The 15687-nt window shown below is 44.1% G+C and overlaps 1 long non-coding RNA gene across 1 annotated transcript; it reads right to left on the reverse strand.

Annotated features, from left to right (window-relative positions):
* Positions 1-791: 791 nt before the first annotated feature.
* Positions 792-15449, reverse strand: LOC126996810 (uncharacterized). Its single transcript, XR_007751615.1, has 3 exons — positions 15228-15449; positions 4204-4353; positions 792-919 (listed from the first exon to the last, which is right to left on the reverse strand). It is a non-coding gene; the product is annotated as an uncharacterized LOC126996810 (long non-coding RNA).
* Between the last annotated feature and the right edge of the window lie 238 nt (positions 15450-15687).

Genomic DNA, 15687 nt, shown 5'->3' on the forward strand with positions numbered 1-15687 from the left:
ATGGGGTTGAGTGAAATGTAGTTATAACGTGTCTGCCCCTGTTGGTCAGTTGCCAGTTCTCGCCAGCCGACTGAACTATTCTGATATCTGTAATTTTTTTGTACGCGAGTGTACATAGGCAAAAATTGGTTTACTAATAGGGTGGTGGATGAGTGGAATAGGCTTAGCAGTCATGTGGTGAGTGCCAATACAATTGTCACATTCAAAAATAGACTAGATAAATTCATGGACAGCGATATTAGGTGGGGTTAGATACACGGGAGCTTAGGGTCAAAGGAGCTGCCTCGTACAGGCCTACCGGCCTCTTGCAGACTCCTGCGTTCTTATGTTCTTATGTACAGCTAATTGATGTGGCATGTTTCTAACTTTATCATCCCTTAGTATTGCTTCTACTATAAGTATTACTGATACTAATCCTTTCACAGCTGCTAGTACAATGAATACAACAAATATATAGTTTATGTGATTATTTGTATAAGTGATAAAATAATATCGAAGACGATAATAATAATAATGATAAAAATAATAATAATGATAATAATAATAATAATAATAATAATAATAATAATAATAGTAATAATAATAACAATAATAATAATAATAATAATAATAATAATAATAATAATAATAATGAAAATAATAATCATCATAATAATAATAATAATAATAATAATAATAATAATAATAACAGCAACAACAACAATAGCATCCCAAAAACTATTATCTTCTTCATCCTCATCACTAGCATTACCTCTCTAAAAACTAGTTAAAAGTGCGGAACGCATGCCTACCCTTCGCCGCCAGAACCGCCACGCCTGTGATGAGACCCACTACGAGCAGACTTAGCACGCACACAGTCACCAGCAAGCGCTTTTCCATGTCGGTGCGAGACAACCAGAACACGCGCACACCACTTCCTCTGTGGAGAGAGAGAGAGAGAGAGAGGTAGGTAAGGAGATAAGTGTGTAGGTATCAAGGAGGTAGGATGGGAGGAGAGAAAGAGGAGCGGAAAAATTGAGGCCATTGTGGTCGGCCGGCGTTTCAGACCTGACCTGACCATAAACCTGCCCATACACCAGACTTGACCCCACCCTGGCTGCTCTCTACATCCACTCACTTAGCTTACACCGAGCCTGCTGGATGGACGTGTCAACGTGTGTGAAGAGACAATAGAAAAAAAAGGTTTGTCTCCTGCGCTGCATATGGTTACACAGCAATATTCAATAAGGTGCAGCGTCCTACATTGACGCTTTAATATTGAGAGACGGCACTACCTCCCCCATCCACTCCCATATCTATCCTAAAAGCAAAGAAAGATTAATACATCCTACAAATGGCGTAATATATATATGAGTAACAGTGAATTTTTATTTTTGACAAATTATGGCCAGCACATAAGTTCCACATTTTACACTGGGGAGAGCGGACTTCCGTAACGTGGTAAGTGCATTCTTGCCGCCTTAAGTCAATGAAAGCATATTGTTTGACGTTAGTGATCGTATGAATGACGTAGAGTCCCATGTATATAATTTACACTTATCAAATAAGGCAGTTGCCGAAAAATATTTGCAGGTGATGTGTTATTATACTGGGAAACAGATCTTCCATGTTGCAGAACAGACTTAGGGTAAGGAGTCGCTAAATCTACAGAAAACTAATTCACTTCACTTGCCAATAGCATACACACACTCTTTATCTTCCATGTACGTTTAGTCATTTAAGTATTATAATTTCCTTACGTGTATTTTACTTTTTAATTTATTACCAATTTATGGCTTGAATAAATGTTAAAAGAAGCCCCGTGGAAATACTTCACTACTGTGTGACAAGCGGATTTTTTTACAATATTGGGCGGACATCAGCCGGACTGTCAAACCTCACTTAAGAATCGCGCTACTAGTAGGGCCTCTCTCACATCCTACCTCCATGATAGGAAGCAGGAAAATAAGCAACTATATAGGTATGTATTTATATATGTATGCATGCATGTATGTAACTGACTCCTATAGTCGGTTCACCCGAGTCTGAAGCGTACATTATCGCGCAACGGCAACCTGCAGCCATGCGGCGTGTCCGATTTCGTGGACACTGTATGCTAGCCTACGTATAGTAAACAGTCGTCAGCGTCAGTACTGTTCAGGCAGCAATAACAAATACCGTCAATTATAGTCGATTATGAGTTGAAAAATATTACTAACATCGCAAATAGCTGTTTTGTTAATTCACAAGATCGCTGATTATGATTATTAAACAGCCGTGAAACTGTCCACCACCCCCCAAAAAATAACAGGCTCTATATTGATAAAACAGCTATTTGCGACATTACTAATATTTTTTCAACTCATAATATTACTGACACTGACGACTGTTTACAATGCGTTGGCTATCATACATTATCCACTAAATCCGACACGCCGTGTGGCTGCAGGCTGCCGTTGCGCGATAATGCACACTTCAGACTCGGGTGAACCGACTATATTCACCGTCTCTTAGTTATTTCGGTGAAACTTTTGCTGTTGCCGTAGACATCTCGAAAACTTTTGACAGAGTTTGGCACAAATCTTTGCTTTCTAAACTACCCTCCTATGAAACCTATCCCTCTCTTTGTACTTTTATCTCGTTTAATATGCAGCAGATTTATCTCTGCTGTGGTAGACGGTCACCGTTCTTCCCCTAAACATATCAGAGCGGTATCCCCCAAGGCTCTCTCCTATCTCTTATTCTCTCTCTATTGTTCATTAATGATCTTTCCAAAACAAACCGTCGTATCCATTCGTACGCCGATGACTCTCCTCTGCATTACTAAACATATTTATTGGCAGAAGATCAGCCCTAAAAGAATTACAAGCCTCTAGACTGAACGCTGCGCTTAACCTTAGTCTAGACCTTGCTACCATTTCTGAACCGGGTAGGATGAACTTGGTGTTTTTCAGTCCCTCAAAAACTATTTCCCCACATGTCAAATCGATACAATCTTACAAACACCTATCACCTACTCTTCAAAAACACTTTCCACACTAAACATTCTCGGTCTATCCCATACTCAGAACGTCAACTGGATGCCTCATTAAATTTATCCTCTCTTGCTGAATCAACTTCCTCGAGGTTAGGCATTGTGTATTGTCTCCACCAGTTTTATTCTCCCCTTCACATGTGCTATCCATATACAGGGGCCTTGTCCGCCCTCGTATGGAGTATGCATCTAGTGTCTGGGGGGTACTTCACACACCCACACCTCCCTTTAGGAAAGAGTAGTGTCTTAAGTTCTACGTCTCATCACTTCCCCTCTTCTTACTGACATCCTTCTTCCTCTTAAATTCCGCCGCATTGTTGTCTCTATCTTCTATCGATAGTATCATGCTGACTGCTCTTCTGACCTTGTTAGCTGCATGCTTCTCCTCCTTTCATGCCCCCGCTGCACTCGAATTCCTCCTCTAGCTCATCCCTATACAATTTAAATCCATTATGCGAAAATTAACCAGCATCTTCATTATTTCATCCTTTTCACTGGTAAACTCTGGAAAAGACTTCCTTCATATGTGTTCCACCTGCCTACGACTTCACCTATTTAAATAGAGCATTATCAAATCACCTCTCCACCCGAAATTGACCTTCATTTGTCCACTCTTCTCTGTTGTTATAAGAGCAATGTTTAGTCTAGTGTCACACATTCACGAACTTTACTCCCGGTGCCTCCCGACGTCAAGACACGCTCCGAAAGTTTTGGAAATTATTAAACAATCGGCGCCCTCCCCGACATCTATCACCCGTCGGCAATAAACCACGATCGTTGGATGTCCATTTCAGCAACGTCTCAACAACGTCGTTTCGACATGGTCTCTTTACGATGATCATAACATAGGTCTGACAGCGCGACATTTTTAACGTCGAGAGTCAAGATCGTGAATGTGTGACTAGCCTTAGTTGGCTCTTTTCTTTTCATTTACTGCTGCCCTTGAGTTGCTAATTTTACTGTAAAAAAAGATATGTATATGATTTTCACATTCAAACACATTCTCTCTCTCTCTCTCTCTCTCTCTCTCTCTCTCTCTCTCTCTCTCTCTCTCTCTCTCTCTCTCTCTCTCTCTCTCTCTCTCTCTCTCTCTCCACCTACCCGCCATGGATAAGGTCAGTACTGTCACCAACACCCATAGACATATTGCCAAGGTTATGTAACTCGTTCTTCTTTTTCTTCTTGTTTACTTGGATTGATACTCTTGAACACCTCTCGTTCCTGATGCTGACTGCTGTGTTGTTTCTCTCCTTTTCTTCGTCTTGTCCTCCTGCCCTTCTTCCTTCTCCTCCTCTTCTTCCTATTCCTTATCCTCCTGTATATTATGTATCTCCCACTACCTGCAACATAGAGATACGCACAGTAAAATATAATGCATATAATTATGTTTGAATCACTTACTTAAGAAGTGATCATGTGATGGAACATAACCTAATCCCACTCAAATCAATGATATAAAAAATAACAGAACTGTCCCATTAATAAGCTCTGGAACATGGAGGCAATACGAATAAATAATTAACAATCCGGGTTCACACCTGGAAAGTCAACAGTTGATCGGATCCAAGCATTTTGCGTCATTGTGGAACGACGACATAACATTTAACTCAGTGCATCGCGAGACACTCAGGGACGTTCTGATTCGTGGGATTCCTGAAAGCATTACTGACCTGATGACAGGCCATTATTCTAAGACCAAGAGTGCTTTGAAGTGTGAGGGGGCGTTTCCGTCTTCCTGTCTTTGTTGATAATGCTGTACTCCTCTCAGAATCGCTGGAGATCCTGGTGATGGCTCTCGAAGTGCAACATGTGGAGGCAAAGCCGTTGGGATTGAAGGTCTCCTAGGCCAAAACCAAGGTCCAGTCGTTTGGAGTCTAGCTGGATGGCACAGTTTAGTCTGTTCATGCATGTGGTGAGGATGTCAAGATCACCAAAAGTTTCACATACCTTGGTAGCATAACAATAGTGGGTCTTTCCATGAAGTCACTCGACGGATTGGCCTGGTCCGCGATGTTATTGATTCCCTAAATATGGCGTTGTCGATATCTTTGCAGAAAGACAAAGATTCGAATCTTTGTCGCTTGTGCTTTCTGTCTTTCTGCATGGCTGTGAGAATACAGACACCGAACTTCGAGAGGTGTGTCGATGCCTTTGGTTCTAAGTGTCCTCGCAGGATAATGGGGTATCGCTCGAATGACTTGTCGATCAGTGACTACTCCATGGAACTGAATGGAAGTGTGTTACCAGTTTACTTCATGAATACCACTTCCGGCTATATGGGCACGTGGCGCGTTTTTTAAACAAATCCTTAGGGGACAACTCCTTGGCATCTATCAACTTATGACTTTCTGATAAAAAAAACCCGATTCCGCAAGAGGCGTTCTACTGGTGATTGTCTTGCTTTCCTAACTGACTTCTGGACATCTGATCTTACCCTTTTCGGGAAAACTCTTGCCCTTGCCTTAAGGGGGGGTTGTAAAATTGCGAATCCTATGTTAAATTCCTTATGTTCTAAGTGTATTATTTTTTCATCAGACTCATTCATATACCGAAAGAAAGAGGAAAATTCACAGAATTTTATAAGCCAAAAAAAAAAAAAAAATCAGGCCGATCATTTACAGCCCCTCCTTAAACGTCTCAAAACATTTTGACAGAGTCTGGCAGGCATTTTGTCCTCCTAAACTGCCCCCCAACGGATTATTTCACTCTGTACATTTATTTCCAATTTATTTTCAGGCCGATCTATCTCTGTTATGGAAGAGTGTCCCTATTCGAATCCTTGAACTATCAACGGTGGTGTTCTGCAGGACTCTGCTCTATAACCCAGATTTTATTGTTCAATAAACAACTTTCGAAAACAAACTGTTCTCCCCACTCCTACCCATGGGCCTCTACTTGCGCTACTCAATGTATGTTATTTCCCAACAGGAATTACAGGACTCAAAGCTGGACGTTACATAACTCGTAAACTCTGACCTTACCATCATTTCCGAATGGAATAGAAGGTGCTTCCTGTCTTTCAATGCGTCTAAAATTCAATTTTGGCGAACCCTCCATGAATAGCTCACGATAGCTATTAGGAGAGAGGGATACTTGCTCTTGTGATAAAGCCAAGAGAAAAATGGCAAATATCCCAACTTCTAGACGACAATGAGTCTAACCTGCACTAGAAAAATAAAATAAAAACGTGTGAAGCAGTCGAATGAAGCAATCGAGCAGGGTGCCGACAGCGCCTCCTGGACACAGGTAGAGAAAGGTGCCGCAAGCCCCATCCCTCATTTTTTTTTTCAAGCCTCCTCGGTCCGTCAAGACGCACTCCACTGCTTGGCTCACTTCGCTACGGTGAACGGTGTTTCTGGAAGTTTCAGTTTTCTAACCCTCTTCCCGACAGGCGCTCTCTCTCCTCGTACCATCGGGGGTGAGGAGCGGCAGTGTTTCTAACGAGTAATTAGCGTTCATATGGTTCGCTTTCGTTCCTGGAGGTGCGGATCTACGGTCCCCTTCCGGACCGGCGTTCTCTCTCCCCGTGCCTCCAGGCGAGAGGAGCGGCCGTGTTTGTGGCGAATTACTGGCGTCCTTATGGTTCGCTTTCGTCCCTGGATGCGCGGATTTATGACCCGCGTGTAACAAGTGCTCATCGTCCATATAACTCGCTTTCGTCCCTGGAGGCGCGAGTCCACGACCCCCTTCCGGATCGGCGTCCACTCTCCACGTCACATCGGGCGTAAGGGGCGACCGTGTTTGTGACGAGTACTCAGCGTCCATATGGCTCGCTTTCGTCCCTGGAAATGCGGATCTCTATCCCCTCCCGGACCGGCGCACTCTCTCCCTGTGTCACCAGGCGAGAGGAGCGGCCGTGTTTGTGACGAATGACTTGCGTCCACATGGTTCACTTTCGTCCTCGGAAGCGCGGATCTCTATCCCCTCCCGGACCGGCGCTATCTCTCCCCGTGCTACGGGTGCGAGGAGCAGCCGTGTTTGTGACGAGTGATTGGTGTCCTTATGGTTATTGGCACATTTCCATCCACCCTCGTTCCGTTAGCTCCTCGCTTTCCAGGTTGGAGAGGTAACTTTAAGTTTACCAGGTTTCCCTTGGGACTCGAGGTTAGCCATGGTAAGGTTATCTGAAGATAATGCGATAGAAAAACGAATAAAACTCTTTAGTGCTTCAGTTTCCCTTACCATGTCTTGCAGACAATGAGAATCCCTGCTGGGCTTCTTCGATTTCGGGTTTCTCTTTTCTTTCTTTAGGAGAACCCCGACCTGGAGGGCACGGCTATTTGTTTCGACATTTATAACATGACGGTGGTCCACTGCTTCGACAAGCATGGCACCTTCTGTTCAGGAAATCTGCTGTCACTGTCGGAACAGATTTTTGCCCTCGCGGCATCACGTCAACCCAGCAGCTGCCAGGGGAAGACCACGAGTGGGCAGATGCTTTCTCCCGCTTCAAGAGGTCCTCAGTGGAATGGACCTTGAAATGGGAGTACTTCGAGAAACTATGCATTAGGTGAGGGACACCGCAGATCGATTTCTTTGCCTCCATAAGATCGGATAGGCTTCTCGATAGTTCAGAAAACGGAGGGCGGTCCGGACGCTTTCATCGAACATTGGAACAGTTGGGACTTTATCTGTTCCCTCCCCCATGCACTAGCATTCTATTAAAAGTGCTGCATAGTCCGAAACCCTTCATGGTCAGGGTAGCATTTATTGATAGCGCCGTGGTGGCCAGCACAATCATGGTTCGCGGAACTTAACCAATGGTGCCCTTCCCCTTTCCCGCCAGAAGCTCATGCTCTCGAGGGGATTCGTCCTGACAGTCTCTTTTCCACACTGGCACTTCACGCATGGAGTTTTTCAGGCCTGTCTAGTACGCCTCTTCCCCTAAAAGGTCGTATGGGACATGGTTTCCGCTTTTCTTCCTTTCTCTTAAAACATTACGAATCTCATTAGAAGGGTTTCCGATCCTTCGTGAGGGTAAGACATACAGAAAGAATCACCGAGGCCACAATCTTGGAATTTCTTTATTTTCTTTCCCACATGAAGGGGAAGAGGTCATCTACAATTGCAATTCACCTTGCTGCTCCAACTGACCCACTTAAGTATGGCTGGGGATTTGGCCTAGACCCTCACTCAGTTCAGCTTCTTTTAAGCGTGGTCATTTCATTAAAATTCCCCAAGAAGGGGCAGCACCTTTCGGTCCCTAGAAAAGGTTATAACGTCCCTCGCTTCCACCAATTACCGGGACGAACCTTCAGTAATGAACCTTTCCTGTTCCTCGTAGCACTCGCATCCGGTTTCAGGTCCTCGCAGCTTAGGGTGGTCACACGTTTCCCCGGGTACGCTACATGCACGGCAGATGGTTCTGCAGTTTCCTTCGCTCCGTCTCCTAAGTCGCTAGCTAAGAATGAGCGCCTCGATTACCATTCCCATACCAGTGGTCATACTAGCCTGGTACCTGTAACGGGAGGCTCATCCACTCTGCCTTGTGTCGGCCTTGAGGATATGCATGGCATCCTCTACGGCTCGCAATCAGTATCACCTCTTCAGTGATCCCGCTGATATCCGAGCCACGCACCCCGTGCTCACAATGTCCTGGGTGCCGCTGCATCCCAGGCCTTCGTTCGGATCCATTCTCTGTACCGCTTCAAGAAGAGCGACCAGTAGAGCACGGTTTCCTGTTTTGTGGCCCGCTATCTCTTCCTCTCTGGGGACGACTCCTCCTGCGTTTCACTTTGAGATACATCAGGAAAACGTTTTGACATTACGTCAGCATGGATAGCAGGTGGAGAGGGCAAGGTGCACTCCTACCTCTTTCCTCTTTATTTAGATTTTCCTTTTCTTTTCTTGGGCCTTAAAAGGAAAAGTTGTGCTGGGAGTATGCTCCCTTATCGGTCGTGGTACTTTTGATATTGTAATGAATTTTGGCTTTAATGAATTGACCTAGTGCTCCTTTGGATTTATTGTCCTGGGGCCGAATTCACAAAGGGTTAGGGCCTATTTTTGGGCCCTTAGTGCGTAGTTTTAAGAACACTGAGATTCACAAAGCTCGCGCGGTAATAACCAAGGATTATATACTATAAGGATAGCTCAGTAAGCTGTTTTGTTTTACCCACAATGCACCGCGGATGACGTCACACATGTAAACAAATGGTGCTTGGCGGCAAACTGGTTCACTTCACTATGTGCTCAGCGTAGAGTGCTCAGTGAAAATGGTGATTTGTGCTGTATATGGGTGTTATAGTGGCTCAACTGCGGAAAGTCGTCAAGGTGTTAAGTTCATTAGGTTTCCTAGAGACAAACACACCTTGAAGAAGTGGATTTTGGCTTGCAAACAAAAAGATAAAGTGAAGGTGAAGTCTGCGCGGGTGAGGTCCAAACATTATCCATGAAAGTGATAACATTAAAGAAAAGCCAATAAAGCTCTATAGTGAAAGTTTGGTAAAGGTAAATTCATTTAGTTAAAAATTTGCGTAAATATTATACAATATATATGTATGTATAAAAATAATACTTTCATTATATATGACAGGATTAGTTACCCCTGCAAGTTAAGTTGTAGAAAACTAATGTTAATAAAAGTTGAGAAAACGTAAGCATCGATGGTAAACAGCAATATTTCTGCAGCTTGTTTACCATGCTTTTCACATTATTTATATCATTGTATACTATTAGCCAACGCAACAGCTGCCTAATTTAATTACTTATCCTTAGCAATCAAAAAAGCGCAAAATCTGACCATGAATAAGAATAAATAAGGGTTTTCTAGTACATTTTATACCGTGAGAGCAGGGCGAGAGTGAACCAGATGACGTGCCGCAGTCATGACGTCATCGATGACGTTTCAGTGAGCTATCCTTATAGTATATAGTCCTTGGTAATAACTACCAACTAATCGATGACGTCACTGGTTAGTGTGCCGATTTACAAAGCTTTAACGCGCCCTGTGTGACGCTAAATATGTTGTTAAATAACTACTGCCTTGAAGGTGTAGTAAACGCTAACAATATTATAATTTTTACGTATAAATGCTTATAAATCGCGTTTTTCAACTTGAAATATAACTTTGCGAGTAGAGGAAGTCCATTTCTTTATAAAATTATGAGATATACACACTTTGAGAGGCATACGGTAAGTGTGGGCGGTATTTTTTTTTTTTTTTTTTTTACAACAAAGGAGGCAGCTCAAGGGCACACAAAAAAAGAAAACAATAATAAAAGAAAAGCCCGCTACTCGCTGCTCCTAAAAAAGAAACAAAAGAGGTGGCCGAAAGGAAGATCAAATACGGGAGGAGAGGTGTCCTGATACCCTCCTCTTGAAAGAGTTCAAGTCGTAGGCAGGAGGAAATACAGATGAAGGAAGATTGTTCCAGAGTTTACCAGCGTGAGGGATGAAAGAGTGAAGATGCTGGTTAACTCTTGCATAAGGGGTTTGGACAGTATAGGGATGAGCATGAGTTGAAAGTCGAGTGCAGCGGGGCCGCGGGAGGGGGGGAGGCATGCAGTTAGCAAGTTCAGAAGAGCAGTCAGCGTGGAAATATCGATAGAAGATAGAAAGAGAGGCAACATTGCGGCGGAATTTAAGAGGTCGAAGACTATCAGTATGAGGAGGAGAGCTGATGAGACGAAGAGCCTTAGCCTCCACTCTGTCCAGAAGAGCTGTGTGAGTGGAGCCCCCCCACACATGAGATGCATACTCCATACGAGGGCGGACTAGGCCTCTGTATATGGACAGCATCTGTTCAGGGGAGAAGAACTGGCGGAGACGGTACAGAACGCCCAGCCTCGAGGAAGCTGATTTAGTAAGAGATGATATATGAAGTTTCCAGTTGAGATTTTGAGTTAAGGATAGACCGAGGATGTTTAGTGTTGAGGAAGGTGATAGCTGGGTGTTGTCAAAGAATAGGGTATAGTTGTTTGGAAGATTGTGTCGAGTGTATAGGTGGAGAAACTGTGTTTTTGAGGGGTTGAAGGAATCCATGTTCTTGTTGCCCCTATCGGATTTAATAGTAAGGTCTGAGGCTAAGCGTTCTGCAGCCTCCAGCCTTGAGTCGTTAAGTTCCTGAAGGTGGGTCTTCTATTAAAAGAAGTTGAGTAATGCAGAGTGGAATCATCGGCGTAGGAATGGATAGGACAGTTCGTTTTGGAAAGAAGATCATCAATGAACAACAGAAAAAGAGTGGGAGATAGGACAGAACCCTGTGGGACACCACTGTTAATAGATTTAGGGGAAGAACAGTGACCGTCTACCACGGCAGAAATAGAACGGTCAGAAAGGAAACTGGAGATAAAGGTACATAGAGAAGAATAGAAACCGTAGGAGGGTAGTTTAGAAAGCAAAGATTTGTGCCAGACCCTATCAAAAGCTTTTGATATGTCCAGCGCAATAGCAAAAGTTTCACCGAAACGGCTAAGAGAGGATGACCAAGAGTCAGCTAAGAAGGCTAGGAGATCACCAGTAGAACGCCCCTTGCGGAACCCATACTGGCGATCAGATAGAAGGTCAGAAGTGGAAAGGTGCTTTTGAATCTTCCGGTTAAGGATTGATTCAAAAGCTTTAGATAGACAAGAAAGTAAAGCTATAGGACGGTAGTTTGAGGGATTGGAGCGGTCACCCTTCTTAGGTACAGGCTGTATGAAGGCATACTTCCAGCAAGAAGGAAAGGTAGATGTTGACAGGCAGAGGCGAAAGAGTTTGGCAACACCGGCCGGGGGATTGTCAGACCTCCCTCCTCCTTCATCTTCCTACCTCCTCATCCATTCGACCATCCATCCATCTCTATATTTGTCCCTCCGTGAGACCATGGACCTTTATCGGGTGACAGCCCATGAGTTGGGCTGCAGATATGGCAAGACACTCTTAACTTTTCCTCGTTCCTTCCTTCCGTCCTTGTCTGCCTCGGTATATATGTGCCACATTATTTTTAATTTGCTTTCTTCCTGCCTCAATCTCCTCCTTATCTTCTTTTTTTCCCCTTAAGCATGTTCTTAGATAACAAGACATCGAACAGCAGAGTTACCTTGACGTTAATGTGCAGCAAACGACGAAATAATTAAGTTCCTAGATTACGATTTAGTACAGTTTGCCTTAAAAGGAAGAAAAATGGAAAAAGAGAACGGGTTGTTTTGAGCGGCAGCTGGAGGGGCATCTCTACGATTGGCTGACGGTTTTGTGAACATGCTTGTGATTCGCTGCAAGGCCAATGACGTCATCAACCAATCAGCGGCCTCGCTGACTTAGCGCACCTCTAAAGGTTTGCTTTATGAACCTGGTTTTCCCCCTCTCGGGTAACGGAGAGGATTCTTCAAGATTGTACGCTATGGTAAGTTCGGGTGACTCAGGTCGTCTCTACGCTCACCGACTAGGGACGCAAAAGTAAACTCAGGTTTGTGGCACTTCGATGGAGTCGCCTTCTCCCCTGCTCCAAGCTAGCTATCGTGCACTAGTCATGGAGGGTTCCCAAAATGACGGTTTTGATCTCTGAAAAAATATTTTTGGGAACCCGGAATGACTAGTGCACCTTCAAGGCCAAGTTATGTATCTTCCGAACCACGGTTTGGGTTCACGTATTCATCGTTGCTTCGGGAGGAATCAAACCTACCAACGCGCTTCGAAGCTTCAGTCACTTCGGACGCTACTCCCCGGCTTTGAACAAAGGTAACGTGGCTTCTCTTGCTCATCACCCAGGAGATTGGATTAACCCACTCTCGACTCCACATTCCTGCCTTGGGCTGAGCAGGGTTGGCAGTCCTTTATCGTCGTCCGGCTCAAGGGACGATCCCGCCGGTGACCCGACTGGCTTGGTACCTCGTGGAGCTGACAGAGGTGGACCCGTTACCCGGTCAGCCGTTGCCCCCGTCTCCTGCCGGACCGAGGGCTGCTTCTACCGGGCTTCGAGAGAAACGGACTGAGGCGTCTTCCATCGTCCTGTGTTGTGGGCTGTATCTATGCCCGCCGTCTGCTTCTATCTACCCGGAAGGAAGTGGGACCAACGTCACCTTGCCAGCCCCGGCTGTCGCTGTCCTCCCGAGGACCCGATCAGTTGTGTTTGTCATCCACCCTTAGCATAGGTCACCCGTGGCACAACCTTTACATGCATATTCCTTACTTCCCAGCTTCCTTCCCCATAGAAGGTTCCACCAGCCTGCTTCGAAGCGCCTTGAAATAATGAGGTAATGGGGCTTGACGCACCTCCCTCTATCTGTTTCCAGGTGGCGCTGCCAGCACCCTGCTCGATTGCAGTATTCGACTGTTTCGCACGTTATTTTATCTTGTTTTTCTAGTTCTACTTCTTTCTAATTCACTTTGTAGTCTAGAAGTTGGGATTTGTGCCGTTCTTCTCTAGGCTTAATCGCAAGGGCGAGTATCCCTCTCTCATAATAACTATCGTGAAATTGTCATGGAGGGTTCCCAAAATTAGGTTTCTTAGAGATCAAAACCGTTATTCTCCACTTATCAACTCGACACAATCTTCCAAACATATCTTATATTTATCAACAATGTTTAGCTGTCTCCTTCTTCTACAACAATCATCAGTGTCCTTAACTCAAAATATTAACTGGACACTTCATATCTCAATTTTGTGCTAAATTTTCTTCCTCGATGTTAGGAGCTCCGTATCGTTTCAACCAGTTTCCCCTCACCCAGGTATTATCCATTTACAACGGCCTTGTCAGTCCCTGCATGAAGTATGCGTTTCATGAGTGTGTGTGCAAAAATATTGTCTCTCTTTCTATCTTCTATCGACTGCTCTTCTGAACTTGCTAACTGCATGGCTATCCCTCCCACGACCCCGATGTACACGATCTTTTCTTTTACCTTATGCCTCCACTATCCAGATCACTTATGCGGGAGGCGGTGGCTGAGTGGTTAGCGTGTGGGCCCTGCATTCCTCTTGTTCTGGACGACGCGGGTTCGAATCCGCCGCTACCACTTGGGATTTTTCAATCACCGCCTAGTGGCCTAAGACGACCCACATGCTGTCCAGGAGACCACCTATCAACCCGGACTCTAGAAGAACCGTCCAAGTGAATAAAAAATGAGCTCCGGGGGGCAGCATGAGCCAAAAGTAGATGGCGCCACTATAAACACTTGCCTGAGTCATGACGGGCAAGAAAGCCTACCGGCACCATAGGCTAAAACGTTAAAAAAGGGCTAACCTTTATCAATTTTTTTCATCCCTTTCGCTGGTAAACTCTAGAGGGCCGCTTGTATTTCCTCCTACATACAAGACCACCCTCATCGAAATTTACTTCTTTTCTGGCTGCTCATTCTGTATCCCTTATGCTGAAGCATAGCTTGGCGATCTTTTGTTTTTTTCTGCTATTTTGTGCCACTGAGCTGTTTTCATTGATGTTACAAAACTGTTTGTAATGATTTTAAAATAGCGCTCTGCAAGTCTAGTAACTGGATGCCTGGCGTGCCAACCTACTCTAGTAACCACATCACGACCTTCGGATGTAATTGGTTGATGCTGGACCAGCATATGGCCCTTCATCAAACCCAAATACTCCAAAGACTATATCTTGCAACCTAATTTAAGGGCTAATGTCCCCTACATTAGGAAAGGGGGTTAATGTTACATGTTATTAAGCATTTTAGATCAGTGTATTATGTCTAGGTGCTAAATGAGGACTAAGACGTTCTCGCTTATAGGATTCAGTCGGTACGAAAACATGAGGACAGGCGGACTTGTTGTTTATTTCATGGTTTGTAATTTATTACTATTTTTTTCTGATAACGCATTTTTTTTTTTTTGGGGGGGGGTTGTATCCTTGTTTAACGTTTGCTGTTCATCCTTGCATTTTAATTATCCGTAATTCATAAGTTTAGTTAACTGTGGTGTCTCCCGTTGTGTGACAATTGTTATTGTGGAATTTCATCTAGCTTGTAACTGAAATTATATATACGTTATTTTTATATATTTTAGAACAGTGTAATGTCTTTGCACAGGTATTGCAAAATTAAACTGATTTTTTGATTGACTATTACAACAACTACTACTATAACTACAACTTCTACTGCTACTACTGCTACTACTACTACTACTACTACTACTACTACTACTACTACTACTACTACTACTACTACTGCTACTACTACTACTACTACTACTACTACTACTACTGCTACTACTACTACTACTACTACTACTACCACCACTTTTACTATTACTGCCACTACTAATTCTCCCACTACTACTACTGCCACTTACCAGTACATATGAGCCATCACAGTTGGATTTGCACTAATATAATCCATTGTGTAACTGAGTTATATTTCCGATATCAAATCTGATGCACTTGTGCGTAGGTAACAAACGACAGATTTACGTTTCTCCTCTCTGAGCTTTTTCTACGCCTTTTTGGTCCTCCACGTTTTCACTTCCTGGTTTGGTGGCGAACATCTGTTATTCGTCCTACCTGCGTCTCCGAATGCTTTTCTTATCTCCGATCCTTGTATCTTATCGATCTTATCACCCTAGGGTGGCTTCAGACACTCGTTCACGGCCTGCCTGCCATCCTGCCTGCTTGCTTCCTGTGACCTACAGTAAAAAGACTTACAGCGTCAACAATAACACACACACACACACACACACACACACACACACACACACACAGATATAGACATACACATACACAAAAAACACACACATACACAAGGGTGAAAGGACA

This window comes from Eriocheir sinensis, chromosome 11 (assembly GCF_024679095.1).
Source record: "Eriocheir sinensis breed Jianghai 21 chromosome 11, ASM2467909v1, whole genome shotgun sequence".
In the NCBI taxonomy this organism is placed as follows: domain Eukaryota; kingdom Metazoa; phylum Arthropoda; class Malacostraca; order Decapoda; family Varunidae; genus Eriocheir; species Eriocheir sinensis.